Source organism: Scylla paramamosain, chromosome 4 (assembly GCF_035594125.1).
Source record: "Scylla paramamosain isolate STU-SP2022 chromosome 4, ASM3559412v1, whole genome shotgun sequence".
NCBI classification, from domain to species: Eukaryota; Metazoa; Arthropoda; class Malacostraca; order Decapoda; family Portunidae; genus Scylla; species Scylla paramamosain.
In genome coordinates this window covers 27,152,027-27,170,849 of record NC_087154.1, presented here as the reverse complement: position 1 = coordinate 27,170,849, position 18,823 = coordinate 27,152,027, and the positions used below count along the sequence as shown (strand labels likewise).

General features: G+C 44.9%; 1 long non-coding RNA gene across 1 annotated transcript in view; it reads right to left on the bottom strand.

Annotated features, from left to right (window-relative positions):
• LOC135097428 (uncharacterized) overlaps window positions 1-18,823 on the bottom strand; it is a 127,685-nt gene that overhangs the window by 77,690 nt on the left and 31,172 nt on the right. The window lies entirely within an intron of this gene.

Genomic DNA, 18,823 nt, shown 5'->3' with positions numbered 1-18,823 from the left:
GGCAGCCAGCGCCTCCAACTGCTTCTCCATTCTGCGCCGTACCCACTGCAGCCTTGTCCTGATCCTACTCACTGCGCCATGTTCGACTCTTGACCAGCAGGGGCACAGGAAACGCAGGTAACAGTGCAGGTGTTTATTCACAGAAGGTGTGAACAGAAGGCTGGAGGTAGGTGATCTCTCGGCGCCAGGCCGCGCACTTCCACTTAACACTTATGACTGAAGCCTAGCTCGTTCACTCATACACGTATTCATGCCTCACACAAGTCTCGCTCATTCACTCGTTCACACAACTAGCTAACAACCACACAATTACAAGAAGTGAAACTGGCATCTTAATTTTAGGTATGACACAATACCACAAGAAGGGCTTAGTGATGTGGCTGGCACTGGTGGCGGTGGTGGTAGTGGTGGTGATGGTAACGTGCGATAGTGATGGTGTTGGTGGTGGTCAAGGAGCGAGTATTACTGGTTCTGGTGCTGCCATAATGGTGTTGTTGTCGCTGGTGGTGTACGATGGTGGCAGTGCATGATGATGATGAAGCAGGCGATGCTGATAATGAAGCACTGGTACATTCTCGCTTCTTCCATTTTACATGAATTGAAGAGTGGTTAATAATCGCATAACAAAATCGAGACAAAAAATACTAATTGCTACTCTAGAGAGAAAGCAGGCGAGTTTCAAAAGGGATAAAGTACATCTTATTCCCGAAATGTTTTCATACTCTTCTCTCCAGACTTGAAGCCGCTGCAAGTGGTAATAGAGAGTAAAGCAGTGTGCTCCAGGGCTCACCTCTGTAAAAGATAAGGAAGTGAAGATGGTGGTTAAGTCTTGCGTTAATGAGGTGGATAGGATAAGGATGAAATTAAGTCAAATCTTGTGCAGCGGAGCCGTGAGACTGGGAAGGATGAAGGCACGCAGGCAGCAAGTTAGGAACAGTAACTATGAAGATAGCAAGAGAAGAAAAATTGCGGCAGACGGTAAGGGATTGAAGGCGTTCAGTTAAAAAGAGTGAATTGATGAGATGAATATCCGTTGACTCCACCCTGTTTTAGAAATGTAAGAGTGAAGCTCCCACTCCCTACCCCCAAACAAGAGGGGCAGACTCCATACATGGGCAGACAAGGCCCTTGTATAGAACCAGGACCTGGGAGAAGAATCGGAGGGAGTTCAGAATGTGTAACCTCAAGAAAGAACTGGGACACCGAATGGCCAGTGAGGGTCTTGAAGGGAAGGCAGCACAGGAACATTCAGTCTAGGGATGATGAAGTAGAACTCTATGGAAATCTACTAACGACACTCAAGAGAACAATTATCATCCACCAAAAGAAAAGAAGCGGAAACAAAACCACAGAGAAAAAGTAAAAACTGTAAAAAAGCGTCTGGATTTATAAGACTACATTGAACATTTGTTTTTGATTATACGTGCGATAATAGTTAAGTTCCCCCCGCAGCGCCCGAGAGAGAGGATGACCAAAATCCAGCTCTAAAAACCCCGAAGATCGCCTGAGGACCACCATTTGCCGAAACCATACTATCTATCGGATAATGATGATTGTAGTGCAGGTGGTGGTGGTAGCGATGGTGGTGTATATATGGCGGTGGTGGTGGTGGTGGTGGTAGCGGTGGATGTAACGGTGGTGGTGGTGGTGGTAGTAAGGCCAGGATGATGGTAGTGGTGCTTGTGTATAGTGACAGATGTATGGTGGTAGTGGTGGTGATGGTGGTACGTCATGGTAATGGTACCGATGCTTACTGGTGGCGGTAGTGGTGGGGATGGTTATGCAGTGATGGTGGTGGTGGTGGTGGTGGTAGGTATATGAATAAGTATGGTAAAGGTCCAAGCATAAAGCAGTCGTGGCTGTGGTGGTGGTGGTGGTGGTGGTGGTGGTGGTAGTGGTGGTGGTGGCGGCGCTATGGGTGGTGTGGCCAAGAGGGCGTGCACCATTAGGGCAGAGCATTACGAGGCGAGGTGTAAGTTATGGCAGGTTTAAAAACATAATGAGTTCACTTATCAATTATTCCTATCACGCAAAATAACTTCTTCTCTAATTACTATGCTACGGGGGACTATTAGAGGACCAGGTGGCTTTCTAGTCCCACAGTAACATTCTACAGGAGTAATTAAGCCACGTGTGTGTGTGATCTAAATGTCTGGCTCGCTTTCTAATTTCACAACTCCCAAGCCACTTTCCCACAATATAACAATTCTCGTGGAGGGGAACGAGAGAAAATAGAGCAACACCCTCCCTCGCTGCTCTGACGAGGGTGTCCAAGAGGGAAGAAAACAACACTCACCCAATAAACCCTTCCCCCCCCACCACCATCCCCGCAAACAACATACACAGGGAAAAAAGTTACCATTATTTTGTGAGACCCAGAAAAGAAATCAAGCACGAAAAACAACGGCAAATTCTACTAAGCAATAAACAACTTCTGTGGGATGTAAGTAGAATGATAAATCTTTTCTTCTTTGTAATCTAAAAAAGAAAAAAAAACATGAGCTAACTATAAATTTTACGCAATGGCAATATATAGATACAAAAAAAATATATATCATAGTGGCAAAAAAAAACCCGACCATAAATCTTATAAAACAGCAATAAACAAAGAGAAGAAAGAACAAAAAAATCCTCAGCTAACAGTTTTTAGGAGAGAAACAGAAAATCAAACCGCAACAAAAACTGGCCCACAAATCTTATAAAACTGCACAAGATGAAGCAACAAACAAGCCTCCCTGGCCGACACAGCACCGCGTAGGGGAGATAAGGAGGTGACGAGCCACTCACCCCGGACACAACGTTCACTTAGCGCTGATGGAGACCTGGGTGACACCACCACTCTTCCCATATTACTACACTGAGCAGAGAGAGAGAGAGAGAGAGAGAGAGAGAGAGAGAGAGAGAGAGAGAGAGAGAGAGAGAGAGAGAGAGAGAGAGAGAGAGAGAGAGAGAGAGAGAGAGAGAGAGAGAGAGAGAGAGAGAGAGAGAGAGAGAGAGAGACTCACCCATTCATTCACTTTATGACAAACAAACAGGGACTGTACACACAAACAGACAGGCAGAGAGACGACTAACTGACTGACCGACCAACTGAATAACTCACACACACACACACACACACACACACACACACACACACACACACACACACACACACACACACACACACACACACACACACACACACACACACACACACAGTGACAGAAAAATACAGGGATAAACAGACAGCCAGAGAACCGACAAAAAGGTGACTCCCAGACTTACTACAACTTTAGTCCCAATACAGACACTGAAGCAACAAATCCTACTATCCACAACACAAGACTTTCCTTTACTGCCCATAAACAAACCGCTCCTCGTCTATGCTCGTAAGTACACCTATCTTCCCCTAACAACCCACACCTCTCTCTCTCTCTCTCTAGAAGCATCACGCAGACCAATTTACTTCGTCACGCAACAAGTTCATCTCCACTACAGCCAATCATTCAGTAATACATTCCTCACTACACGTATTTTCCTTTTATTTCCCGCCCTCTATCTCTGCCAGTAGCGGTGACTGCGAGCTGCCCAACCCTCCAGTGTCCTCGCATGTCGGATTGCCTTCTCCAGCGCCCCGCCGCCGCCAATACCTCGGATATTTATGGCAGCACAAATCACCCGACAGTCGAGGACTATAAATCATGCGACCGTCAGACATCTTGAATTTCATGCCGTCTTCATTCACCTTCGCCTCAGGTGGTCATTTCACCTGTTACGACTTTCTCTCTCTTCATCCTTTCCTCCTCCTCATCCTCATCCTTTGTCCTGCCTATCCTTCTCTCTCTCTCTCTCTCTCTCTCTCTCTCTCTCTCTCTCTCTCTCTCTCTCTCTCTCTCTCTCTCTCTCTCTCTCTCTCTCTCTCTCTCACTTCCCTTCACTCGTAAAACCCTACCATATCGTGCCTCTCCCTTTCCCTTACTCAGCCCTTCCCACTGCCTACCCTCCCCTACCTAACCCACCCTTCCCTCTCTCTCTTTCCCGCCACCAGCTCTGCCATACTTGATTCAGAACATTATTCCTCGCGACAGCCGCGGACGTAGGAAAGGAGAGAGGGCCAGGAGAGGGAGGGACGGAGGAGCAGGGGGCAGAGAGAGAGGGAGAGGTGAGGGGGTGGAAGGTTTTTGTGCTAAGGGTGTTGTTGGTGTCAGAAGGGTGGTGATGGACGACAGCGTATGGCAGGAACCCCCTCACTCCCTCACCCTTTGCCCCCTCCTTTTTTTCCCCTTCCCCGTTTCACAACTTTTCTCCTTGATTAGCCATCACCCACCTCTGCTTTCCTCCCCTCGTCGTTTCTTTCCCCTCGGCTTTCTTTCATCTTATTCTCCCTTACCCTCGTTCTCTCTATCCCTGTTTACAGCCTTTTCCCTCCTTTCCTCTTCTACTTCCTCTACTTTCTCCATTTTCCTTTCTCCCTATTTTGTGCTTGTCCGTCCTTCCCAGTCTCTTTCTCCTCGTTTTTTCCTTCCCTTAATTTTATCCAGTCATCCTCTCCTCGTCTTTCTTTCTCTTTATCCTTCCTTCCCCTCATCATCCCTACTTTTCGTCTTTTCTTTCCCCTTCTTCTCTTTCTCAATCTCCCTTCCTCCCGTCTTCCTTCAGTTTATTTTTTTCCTCTCTCTCTCTCTCTCTCTCTCTCTCTCTCTCTCTCTCTCTCTCTCTCTCTCTCTCTCTCTCTCTCTCTCTCTCTCTCGTTCCCTCACTGGTTCCCATCACACTCCCCTTTACAACTTCCTTTTCCTTATCCCTCCATCATACCTTCTTCCCTACTTCCTCCCTTCCGCTCCCTCCTCCTCCTCCTCCTCCACCTCTTCCTCGGCGTGAGTGCGAAGTAAGTCTTCACCAAGGCAACAATAGTTACTAGTTGATTTTTACAATGATTATTACTTGTTATACTTCTTTGTATTGGGTGGAAAGAGCCTGGGGAGGAGGAGGAGGAGGAGGAGGAGGAGCATTGTTCTTGTTTAACTTACTCAAGTGGTATTTTATATAACTACAATTTGTTTTTTACTTACACAGCTCCTGCTCATGCTGTGCAATTTGCTGCGAAAGGGAGGGAGAGAAGAAAGGGAGGGAGAGGGAGAGGGATGGGAAGGGGCTGGAGAGATGGGGAGAGCAAGAAAAGGAGGGAGGGAAGGAAGAAGATGACAAAGGAAGAAGCGGAGATGAAGAAATTTGAGGTAAAATGAGACAGTGAAAAATGTAAACATCAAGAGAGAGAGAGAGAGAGAGAGAGAGAGAGAGAGAGAGAGAGAGAGAGAGAGAGAGAGAGAGAGAGAGAGAGAGAGAGAGAGAGAGAGAGAGAGAACACACACACACACACACACACACACACACACACACACACACACACACACACACACACACACACAGAGAGAGCACACACACACACACACACACACACACACACACACACACACACACACACACACACACACACACACACGTTATAATAAAAAAATAAATAATGTAAACATATAAATAAATAAAAATCAAACAAAACAAAAAGTATGTATGTATGCATATATGTATGTATGTATGTACACAGATGACAGACACAAATCGACCCTTCCCTTTACCCCCTACACCTCCCTTCATATCCCCTTCCCCTACAAACTTCTTCCGCCTTCCTCCGCTCCCCCATTCCCCAACACAGCAGGACGCCCACCCGCTTATCCTTACCACCACCCACCCCTCCCAAGCCTTCCCACCTCCCTCTCCCCATTACCCCCTTACTCCTCCCCTCTCCCTCCCTGTACACACCATATCTGACAGACGCCACCGATGTCAGGCCGATACCACTTGTTTTTATCGGCGTATCGGAACTGACCTCTATGTAAATGAGACAAAAGGGTGGAGTTAAGAGATGACATGAGGAGAAACAGGGGGGAGAAGAAGGAGGAGGAGAAAGAGGAGGAGAAGGAGAGAGGCCTACAGATTTAAGGTGATAACTGATACTAAATGGAAAGCTTTGTACAGGGGGAGGAGGAGGAGGAAGAAGAAGAAGAAGAAGAAGAAGAAGAAGAAGAAGAAGAAGAAGAAGAAGAAGAAGAAGAAGAAGAAGAAGAAGAAGAAGAAGAAGAAGAAGAAGAAGAAAACAAAAACAAAAACAAAAGAAGAAGAAGAAGGAAAAAATGAAAAGGAGAACAAGAAAACAAGAACAAGGAAAAGAACACGAACAAGAAAATGATGATGAATATGATGATGATGATGATGATAGTGATGATAAAGATAAAAGACAGTACATTACCAAAAAAAAAAAAGAAAAAAAATAAAAAAGTCAAGCACAAAAAAAACAGAAACAGATGGACAAAAAATGGAGTACGGACGGTAACCAATAAGAAAAAAAAAAGAAAAAAGAAAAAAAGAGAAAAAGTAGTCAGATGAGGCCGACGAGGCAGACGAGGCCGACGAGGCAGGCAGAGTGAGAAACGCTAAGGATAAAAGGCGTGAGGATCGATACAGATTACTGAAGTACATGCACGTCATTTGTCATTTTTTTAAGCTCTATCATCGTCCCGAGGCTTGGTTGGACCGCCTGTCGATCCCGAGGCGAACCGTCAGAAGTATGTGGAGGCTGCGGTGGGACGGGCGTGGCGGAGGAGGAGGATGAGGAACGTGGTGTGCTGTGGCGGAGGGCTGTGGTGAGTTGTGTGGCAGATGGCTTTGAGGAAGTATGTGATAGAGATCAGCTGTTGTAGAGGACTTCTGAAGAGTTGTGTGGCAGAGACGGGCTGTGGTAGAAGGCTGTGGTGGACTGTGTGGTAGAAGGCTTTGAGGAACTGTGTGGTGGAGATGGACTGTGGCAGAGGGAATTTAAAGAACTGTGTGGTTGAGATCGGCTGTGGTAGGGTTTGAATAACTGTGCTAGAGACGTACTGAAAGAGGACCTTTGAACAACTGTGTGGTAGATATGAGGCTTTGAATAAATGTGGTAGAGACTGACTGTGTGGTAGAAACGCAGTATGGTAGAGGATTTTTGAATAGATTGTGTGGTGTAGTCACGCTGTGGTAGAGGCGAACTGTGACAGAGGACCTTTGAAGAACCGTGATAGAGATGGACTGTGGTAGAACTGTGAGGAGGAGGAGTTGTGCAAGGGAGGCTTTGGTAGGCTGAGGTGGGCATATTCAAAAGTGAAGCTCTGGTTTCGCCTCGGTAATTCTAACCTTGTCTCAGATTTGTCTTAGTTAATCTACAAAGGGTTCGGTTACAAGGCCACCCACGAAATAATATGTAGCTTTCACTTCCCTGTATAAAGCACCTCAATGTACAATAATATAATAGATACCGTTTTCTGTTGAGAGTTCACATAAATAAAACATGACGCCCAGAATATCGTATCGATTTTTCAACTATCTGGTTTTCATTAGAATTCTATCGGCGTAGTTGTAGTATTGAGGGTCACAGGATGTCTACGCCGTGGTTGTGGAGGCGAGTGTTTAGGGATGTCTCTATGGGCCAGCGAGGAGTAGGAATAATAAAGAATAATGTGATGTTTGACAAGAAAGTGGTGATGGCAAGTTCGATTTTACTCAGCTGTTAATCTTAAAATAAAAAGTAAAATAAAATGACCAACAAACCTGTCCACAGCACTTTACAAATACGAGTACTTTTTTCAGTGTTCAAACCGTTATTATGAAGCTACGTTTTGTCATATTTTAGAAAATTAGTTTTGCTTCCTGAGAAGAGACAAAGAAGCAGGCAGACTGATAGAGAACTCTGGAACACTGTAACGCAAGGCAAGAGACCTGGACCGTACAGCAGCAAGTGATCCACGAGAGAGAGAGAGAGAGAGAGAGAGAGAGAGAGAGAGAGAGAGAGAGAGAGAGAGAGAGAGAGAGAGAGAGAGAGAGAGAGAGAGAGAGAGAGAGAGAGAGAGAATTATTCAGACTCCTATAAGCCCCTCCAGCAAAGAAAACTATAACAGCAGACCATTTCTTTAATGATCATGGGCCGCCATCAACTGTAGCAGGGGAGGCGAGTGGCGGCAGGACTCTATGGGAAGGAGAAAGAGGGAAGAGGAAGGAATGGGAGGAAAGGGAGCTGATGGTAGCTGGTAGAATGAGAAGAGGGGAGGGCGGAGAAGGTGATAGGGATGAGATGGGAGGGAAGGGGGTGAGTAGTGGGGTGAGAGGAGGGGATGAGGGGTGGTGGAGCGCCAGCAGCCTGAGGGGAGGGAGGACCGAGGAATAATAACCTCATCATTGCCTAATTAGACAATCTATTCTGTTTTCACCATATCTCCCACCCAGCCCTCGTGAGGCCTCCGTGGCCCTCCCTCTGTCACTGTCCTCCCCAACGCTACCTACCCACCTACCTATGATAATTAGCGGCGAATAAGCAATCAATTTACTGGGCTTACCTTCACATTTGTGTCTACATCCTCCCCTCCCCTCCTACTTCCCCCCTCCCACCCTTCTCCTCTCCTCTCACATTCCGTCTCAACTTCTCCACGCCAAGTAATTATCCGACGCTACCTATAAGCCCACCTGGAATGACATCATCGCAGGTAACACCCATTCCGTGGACCGCAGAGGGTCTACTACGCGGCTTGGGCGGCCAACACTCGGGCAGGAAATTCCAACAATAATATACACGAATTACTCACCGGGAGAGGTCACTGTGGCCTTGAGGATGGACGCTGGACGGCTGGACGAGGGAGGAGAACAGAAGCCAACAAAAATGGTCACTGGTTACTATACTGCACCAACGGAAACCAGGGAAACAAAAGATGCACAAAGACTGACAGGTCACAGCAGGGCAAAGGACAGACTGGGAGCGGAGTATTTAGGATGTAAAGAGATGTGGTGAAGTGGGGAAGGAAGAAAGATTGAAGAAGGAAGAGAAGACGGGACAGAAAGGGGACAGGGCATGCTGGAGTAAGGCAGGTGGGCAGGGTGGAGGCAAGGGGAGATGGAGCGTATTGAAGTGAGGCAGGCAGGGACGGGGCGGGAATAGGAAAAGGCTGGCGGTGGACGGGGCACGGCAAAGGAGACAGGTAGGAACGAGGCAGGCAGGGAACGCAGCATACAGGGAACGGGGCATACAGGGAACGAAGCAGGCAGGGAACGAGGTAGGCAGGGAACAGAGCAGGCAGGGAACGGAGCAGGCAGGGAACGGGGCAAGCAGGGGCGAGGGAGGCGGACTGGGGTAAGGTCCACCAGGCAGCTCGTCTCCAGCGGAACAATTAGGGCGAGACGCGGCCAGATTTTGCAAGCCGTCACCCGGGAAATTACACGAGGAGGATACATAATTAATATTTATTACCCGACGGCCACACGAGGGAGAGGAGACGGGAGGGGAGGAGGAGGGGAGCGGAGGGATGGGTGAGGGGAGGTGGTGTGGGTGAGGAGAGGGTGAAGAAGAGAGAAGCATTGGATCGGGTACACTGATATCCTGCTGAGCGTGATATTGTTATTATTATTATCATTATTATTATTATTATTATTAGTAGTAGTAGTAGTAGTAGTAGTAGTAGTAGTAGTAGTAGTATTGTTAGTACGATCATTATCAGCATTATTTTTATTTCTGTTACCATTCTTACTTATGTATCTATTCAACATATTCATCTATTTATCAATCTATTTGTCTACCTGTCAGTGATTAATATATGCTGTCTCTCCTCCTTCCCTTGCAGCCAATCTTCATTCTCCATTATAAAGAGGTTATGATGTTATATTGATGTCACTCTTAATACTAATACTGTATGTGTTATAATTATTTATTATCATTAATATTTCTTGTAGTTGTTATTGTTGTTGTTGTTGTTGTTATTATTATTACTATTATTATTATTATTATTATTATTATTATTATTATTATTATTATTATTATTATTGTCATGATTCTTATTATTACCATCATCATCATCATCATTATCATCATCATTATCATCACCATCACCATCTTTATTATTTTTATTGCTATCAACATTAAATCATATTATTATGCAATATTATAATGATTTAATACATTATACAATCTTATACCATTACTACTGTTACTACTATTACCACCACCAACAACACCACGACACCACCACCACCACCACCACCACCACAATACACTACCTCCCCTCCAATCCTCCCCGCCGTCCATCACCACCCCCGCAGCCCCTGACTTACACTCTCCCTCACTCTCCCTCTCTCTCTCCCGCCACAGGTGAGTACGGACGCCCTGCCGAGGTTGAGCTGGCCGGGGTGAGTAGAAAAAGACGCCCGACAAAGAAGAAACTTGATGTACGCAGGGAATGGAAGGGCCGAAAGGAAAGGGCAGTGTTGGAAGAGCCACAGGGGATACGGGGGTGGAGGGTAAGGGGGAAGGGTTAAAAGGGGGAGAAAGGGCGGGAGTGGGAAAGGATAATTACCACGCGTAGAGGAGTTCAGGACCCCGCATGCTAATGGGGTGTTAATGGTGATTAGCTCGAGTTGAACAGACGGATGAAAGAACAATCGTGTTTCATCATGGTATGTGTGTGTGTGTGTGTGTGTGTGTGTGTGTGTGTGTGTGTGTGTGTGTGTGTGTGTGTGTGTGTGTGTGTGTGTGTGATAAAGTACAGAAATGAGAGAGAGAGAGAGAGAGAGAGAGAGAGAGAGAGAGAGAGAGAGAGAGAGAGAGAGAGAGAGAGAGAGAGAGAGAGAGAGAAGTTAACTACGAGTATGATTAATTGGTGCAATAAACGTTCAGTGTTAACCGTTTACATCCCTCAGCTACAAGAGTACAAGCATACCCCCACTGCCCTAACCTTCCCCCTCCTCTTGACCCCTTCCTACCCCCTTCCCACCCCCCCATGCACCTCCACAGCCCACTGATAGTATATAATCCAGTGGGAACAACGTGTAATTAAGTGCTTGCGAGGCGGGTGCCCACTAGCAAGCCAAGACGCGGGAACCTTGTGCCGGGTGAGGGGGGGAAGAGAAGAAAGGGGTTAAAGTAAATAAAGAGACGGGGGCGTGGGGAGATGGGGAAGGAAGGAAGCCTGCTATGGGGGGATGGGGAGTTTATTTATTCATTTGCTTTTTTTTATTTCTTATATTTAGTTTAATGTATTTACTTTTATTTCATTTTATTTTATTTATTTATTTTATTTATTTATTTATTTTTATTTATTTATTTATTCCTATTTATTTATTTATTTATTTATTTATTTATTTTTATTTTTTTATTTTTTTGGCGTGTGTGAGGTCGGGGTTATAAGTATGTAGGGAGAGAGGTAATCAGATGTAACAGTTTGATGTTGAAGCATAAAATAATTATGATAGTAATTGTGATAGTAATAATAATAATAATAATAATAATAATAATAATAATAGTAATAATAGTAATAATAATAATAATAATAATAATAATAATAATAATAATAATAATAATAATAATAATAATAATAGTTTCTCGTGTCTCATGAGGATCCTAATATACACAGATATGAAAGCATAACGAGAGAGAGAGAGAGAGAGAGAGAGAGAGAGAGAGAGAGAGAGAGAGAGAGAGAAAGCGTGCGCGCCTCTGCTATCCTACACCTCTTCAGCCAGTCCAGCTCATCCCATTCAGCCTCGTAAGGGACAATAGGTATACTTCAGCTTGCTCCTCCTTTGTGTTCCTTCATGTATACCTACCTACGAGTACACACACACACACACACACACACACACACACGTGGTCTGTCGCTACGACGTAAACACGGCGCCGGTGTATCAGTTGCAACACGCCTCGTTTAGCACAGACGAGTCCCAGCTTCATTAACCGACCCGCCTTCGTCCCCGAATACAAACGATCGCAATTAATGGGCATAGCAGGTAAAGGGCCTCGCTCCAGGATTCGCGAGACCCACGGAAGGTTCGAACCCCGTGCACTGCCCCCGTGCACGTGTTTATGGGTCGTGTGGTGCTAGAAAGAAATGGTATGGCATATAATGGTACAGGAATTGGTGCCAGAGGACTAAGTGTTATAGGAAGCAATGACACTGAAAATAACGGCACAGGAATTAATGGTATAGGAAAAGTTTGTACAGAAAAAGTGGCACAGAAAAGAAATGCACAGGAAAAAATTATCTAATAGATTACAGGGCATAGTCTTAAAAGTAATGGTACATTTGTTAGTTTTGATAAACTTTTTTTTTTTTTTTTCTTTTTGCAGTTCGATTTTTCCTCTGTCCTTTTTGACATGACTTTTTTTTTGTGTCTTTTCTTTTTTTTCTGTTTTTGTATATGCACCACTTTCACCAATGCCATGCTTTATTGAGCTTTTCGTCAGTAAATATTTTAACAATGCCGTCTCTCTTGTGTCATTTCTTCTTGCATCTTTTTATCCTAGGTACACCCAAGTGAGTGGTCTACGTAAAGTATTATTAAACTACATGATAAAAGAAATGTCACTTATTATTTCAAGGCCAAGAGTCATAAATTCCAAAGTACTTCATCGGTCCAGTGTTATTTGACAGTTATGTGGCTTCGCATTACCTCTCCCGTGTTCGCTTCGTTGTAATAACTTAGAGGGAAAAAAGCTGGTGCTAAGAAAACATGACGGACAAAAGAGTTCCCGGAGATATTTCAAGAACACAGATTCCTACAGCTCACAGTCACGATACAGAGACAGACAAGGGAGATAACTCTTATTCTGAGAAAGAGAGAGAGAGAGAGAGAGAGAGAGAGAGAGAGAGAGAGAGAGAGAGAGAGAGAGAGAGAGAGAGAGAGAGAGAATCTAAAATATTATCTGTCTTAGAAACAGGCTTTTATTGTAACTACATCTTCATTCTACTCCGTGTTATCGTTTGAGAATGGTTAAAACATCCAAAGTGAACTGACTCAAAAACAGACTGCCTTAAGAAAGAATCAGACGTGTGTGTGTGTGTGTGTGTGTGTGTGTGTGTTTGTAGGAAAGCTACCACGCGCCTGGAGGGAAGCGCCTCCGTAAACAAGCTGGCGTCCACGACATGGGTGCTGTTCACTCAATTACTGCCATGCAAAAAAAAAAAAAAAAAAAAGGCAAATCAGTGATATTTTAACTATTAACAGCCAATATTAAGACCAGAGGAAACACGCGTTCAGAAAAAAAAAAAACGCCGAGTTAACAGGCGATAGTAGCACAAAAAGTTTTTTTTTTTTCTCTACATCTGCCTTAGACATCACCACACCACTGCAGCGGTCGGGTCGCCTTTGTCGCGAGATGTCCTTTCCCTCACCATCTCAGCACAAACATAATTATATTCTAACATCCTTGCACTGGAAAAAAGGCGGTGCGGCTCCTCACAGCTATTCGCCTCATGTTCCATTATTTCTGTACACAGTCTCAAACCACCACACAGGTATCCTTGGCCTCCGATCAAAGCTGCCGGTTACGTACTAACCACCAGAGTCCTGACATGAATAATTACATATTAATTAACTTTCATTGTCCTTTCCTTTTTTGCATACAAATGGTTCCATTCATCCTAATTAGTAAGCAGTCAAACCAAACACCGTATTTCAAATGCACGATAAAAATCATTTTCATTTCCCCACTCCTAAAACCAGCGAGGCAAAGCAACACGAGGGACAGAGGCTCCACGTGCACGTGGTCTGCACACACACACACACACACACACACACACACACAGTTATGTCCTGTGAGCCCAGCCACGGTCAGGCCTGGAGGCAGACCTCAGCTGTGGTGCTTCAAGCCGTGGACTGGCCACCACCTTTGCCATCACACAAGAAAACGTCGCAAGAAAGTGTAATTCTCTCGGGAATGAATAGCGGGGCGGCGAGTCAAGGCTTTGCCGGGGGTGATCTCTGGGAGGCGGGAGATTAATTACCCTCAGTGAGTCTTAATGGATGGCGTCGGCAGCCTTGCACTGCTTGGAAATGCTGGCAAAATGCGTAAAATCACTCTGGTAATAATTATACCTAAACGCATCACTACCGGGCAAGCAGGAGGCCGATGGGACGCCGCGGGGACTGCCTGCCGCCTCTCCCCACCTGCCGCCGCCCAGCCACCGCACCTGCCGCTGCTCCGCCACCCGCCGCCGGCCACCCGTCCAAGGGGATTAGATAATGGCGGCCTGCTGCCTGATGAATGAGTGACGCAAGGACGCTGTGTGAGGCCCCGTGTCATACCGGCGCCACGAGGCAAGCGTGCATTCAGGCTTCCCTCAGGCTGATGGCGTGGTGAGGAGGGATGATGGTTGTGGAAAATATGTACTGCTGCTCCGTGATGTCAACAAAGCAGTGAGGCGGGACGGCGGGGGGAGGAGAGAAGAATCATCTCGCTTGTGGGGTGAAAGAACGACAATAACACTTCTCTCTGTCTGATAATGACTGCAAGTCGCAAGAAAAGGTCTTTTAAAGCAGACGGTTGATAACAGAGGAAGTCTCACAACGAAAGCTGCCGCATCCCAGTGCTAATCCCTGGTCTGCTACGATGATAAACGATGTGCTGTCCATGAAATCGGAGTTAATTCCACCTTCCTTCCCATACTCTCTATACACTGAGAATATTAAGGCGAATTTATGCCCCGGGGCTTCCTGGAACACTCTTCTCGGAGCCTCCACGTCGGTCTCTGTTATCAGCGCCAGCAGCCGCGTTGCCGCGCTAAGGATTCTGCAGCCTAGAGCTTGAGAGGGTGGTGAGAGTGACAGTCGACAGCCCACACTCATTTTCTTCATCACCGAACATGACATTCTCATTTTCTGGGCTAAGTAACCGTTTTCGTTTTTTCTTCCCTGCTAGTGGACTAAAATACAGGTGAGGCCGAAGCCGGTGGTGTGCAGAGCTGGTTCAGTCGACACTCCCATAGAGCAGCGGGAAGGAGGCGACCTGCAGGTGGACTTGTAAGAAAAGACTCGGAGAGGGAAAAAATCCTCATCTCCGTACATGCGTGGAGGTAATGGGATGGGGAGGGAAAGAATTGTGGAAGGAAACGAGGGAGAGAATGGGGATCAGGGGAGGGGAGATGTTGCTATGGGGAGCCTTGTCCACCACACGAGCGTCAACATGACATGCAAATCTATGCCAAGCACGGCTCACTCCATTACTTTTCTTACATATTCATATAACAACGGAATTAAAGAAACTCCCTCTGATGCTGAGCAAAAGAAAAAAAAAAGAAAAACCGGCAGATGTTGCGTGTTCCATAAAAATTCAAATTCTGTGGAAATACACCGAGAACTCCGCTACGTACTAAGTCGTGGGAAAGAGGATCGATAACATTAAGGCAGACACTCCCAGCAGCATTTCAAGTTTTCAATATTCATCGTCGGCGTGAAAATAAAAAAAAAAGAAAATGAAAAGAAAAAAAAAAACACCCACACCGGAATGAGATTTAACCCGAAAATATTTTACCAAGTCATGGCGGAGTGAATGGACCGAATCTAATCGACGATACCCCGACCAGCCCAGAACCCGCCGCTGCAGGCCAGGCGGAGCGAAGGTCGACCCATGCAGCAGGTCCGGCGGCAGGAACACTAGAGAGGGAGTTGCAGGACAGGCAGGCAGGCGGGCGGGAGCAGGGCGGGAGTGGTGGTGGCTGCGGCGGGGGTTGGTTGGAGGCTGAGGTGTGGTGGGAGGAGGCGGATGAGGAACAAGTGCATGAGTGATGGAGGCGAGTTATGAGTGAGAAGTTATGTGAAAGGAAACTGGTCCTCAAGGCACCCTGTCCTTCACTATATATCTTTTGTCTTCCTCCTCCTCCTCCTCCTCCTCCTCCTCCTCCTCCTCCTCCTCCTCCTCCTCCTCCTCCTTCTCTTTCTTCTTCATGTCTCACCTTATTATCCCAAATTACGGGTCATCTGGATCATTAGGGCTCCTGCAGGCGTGGCGGGGTGTGCAGGTGTGATCGGAGGGGGGAGGCAGGGAGTGAAAAGGAAGGAGGGTAGTGGGGAGGGAGAGAGGGAAGTAAGAAAAAAGAAAGAAAGAAAGAAAGAAAGAAAGAAAGAAAGGTGGGAGGGAGGAAGGGAGGGAGCGAGGAAGGGCAATGAAAGATTTAATGAAGGATACTGTGAGATGAATAAAGGAGAGGTTCTTTTTTTGTGTGTGTGTGTATCGGACAGACACAAACCGACCGATAGACAAATAGACATATATATATATATATATATATATATATATATATATATATATATATATATATATATATATATATATATATATATATATATATATATATATATATATATATATATATATATATATATATATATATATATATATATATATATATATATATATATATATATATATATATATATATATATATATATATATATATATATATATATAGATAGATAGATAGATAGATAGATAGATAGATAGATAGATAGATAGATAGATAGATAGATAGATAGACAGACAGATAGATAGATAGATAGATAGATAGATAGATAGATAGATAGATAGATAGATAGATAGATAAATAGACAGATCAATAGATGGATATGTAGATACGTAGGATAGACACGTAGGTAGACAGAAAGACAGACAGATAGACAAAGAGCAACAAACATAGAGACATGCAAAACAGACAGCTACGTACAAACAGATAGACGGACACGGCCGGCCAGAAAAGACAGGCACAGAGAGAAGAAAGAGAGTTCGTGAAAACGGGAGATAGAAGCAGAAAAGGAACAATTGGTGAAGGAATGCATGACGAAAACCGAACATGCAAAAGAAGAAGAAAAAAAAAAAAAAAGAGAATGAGTGACAAGGAAAGTGTAAGAATAGAAGCAGAGAATGAACAGGACCTGCATGCTACGTAGCTGTGAATGCGAGCCAGACTAGTTAAGCAGGAGTGTACGGACGTGAATACCAAACAAGCTAAGGAGGCGGTACAGGTGCGGCAGCTAAAAAGAAAAGCAAAAAGTAACTGTACAAGTAAAAATATGTGGAGAAAAGTGAAGAACTGTATAAAAGGAGAGGAAAGCAAAAAAAAAAAAAGTATAAATAACAATATGAAAAAAAAGTAAAGGAGAAGTGTAAAAGTAATATATATATGAACATAAGGAAATACGAGCATATGAATAACAGGGAAGATGCAAAAAATATGAGTAAGAAAAGTAGAGTAAGGATCATACAGATGTGAATATGAGAGAAGGCAAAAGTGATGAAGATGGCATAGGTGAGAATGACAGAAGAGAGTGAGGGCTGTAAAAATGAGATCTAGAAGAAGGAAAATAAGAGAGGCTGTATAAAATGTTAAAAGGAGATAGGATACAAGGCATGCTGTAAAAAAAAAAAAAAAAGAGAGAGAGAGAGAGAAAGAAAAGAAAGGGGAATTAAAATGAGGAATACAAATGAGAACAAGAAAAGGAAAACAACAAAGGGCGGTGCACGTATCAGAACAAGAGAAGGAAAACTAAAGGGAGGCCTGGGAAAACATGACAAGATGATTAAAAATAAGGATTCGGCAAAAAAAAATGAGAGCAAGAAAAACAAAAATAAAAGACGAGTGTATCAGAAAAAAAGATAAAGAAATAAAAGGAAAGTTAAGTGAGTGATAAGAAAAACAAGGAAACTATAAATAAGATAAATAAAAGTAAAAACGATACCACAAATAGAAAATGACGTTAAGATGCATTAGTTCAGTCACATTACGTAATATAAAGAGTGTTTGCAATACTGATCTCAGCTATTGGTTTGTCTAGATGATTATATAACTCTCTCTCTCTCTCTCTCTCTCTCTCTCTCTCTCTCTCTCTCTCTCTCTCTCTCTCTCTCTCTCTCTCTCTCTCTCTCTCTCTCTCTCTCTCATATTCCTTTCACAATATTTCACTGTCCATATTTCGGTGTTATCCTTTCACCTTCCACCTATTCACCTTCTCCCTCCACCCTGTGCCGTTCCCTTTTTGCCTCACGCTGTACTCTACCTCCCTTTCTCTCCCTTTTCTTTCCTCCCTTTCCCTCCATCCCTCCCTCCCGTACCATTCCTTCAATTGTCTCAGGTTCCCTCCCTCTCATTACCTAACCATATACCAGACCCTCCCTCTTCCCTCCATCCCTCCCTCCCTCCCTCTCTCACAGGTGATAATTATTCCAGCCCACAATTAAGGATCCTAATGAGTTTTCTTTTTCTTTTTTTTTTTCTCTCTCTCTCTCTCTTCGGGACACGTGTGAAAACTTTAACCCTTGCGATGACGTGAGGAAGATATGGCCTTGAAAAATGCGAGAAAATACATATATATAGAAAAAAATTAAGCAAGCACATCAACACCTACACACCTAAACGCGCGCACACACACACACACACACACACACACACACACACACACACACACACACACACACACACACACACACACAAGGAAGAGAGAGAGAGAGAGAGAGAGAGAGAGAGAGAGAGAGAGAGAGAGAGAGAGAGAGAGAGAGAGAGAGAGAGAGGAAGGAAGAGAGAGGGAGAGGGAGAGGGAGGACACCCATCTCATTAAGTCCTGTGTGTGTTTTTTCAATCTTTTTCTCTCTTCCCTCTTTGTACCCGCCTATTGTAGTCTCCAGGTAATCGGTGCCCGTTTTGAAAGGTAAAGAAGAGCTAAGGTCGTAAAAATCCGGTAAAGTGGTGAAAGAAGAGAGAGGGACGAGGGACGGATGGAGGTAGGGTATGGCAGGTCAGGCCGGGCGGGGCGGGGCGAGACGGATGGTGTCAGTGTAGAGAACGATCGATGAATGGGGGACTTCTCTAATGATTTCGATTTTCAGCCTCCCAATTACCGTCCCCTCACAGACACCTACTTTTCGGCCCTAAACACCCACTTTTCTGCCCTCTCCGTCACCTTCCTGTAATTGTCGGGCAGCGAGGGTAGCAGCAGTGGTGGTATT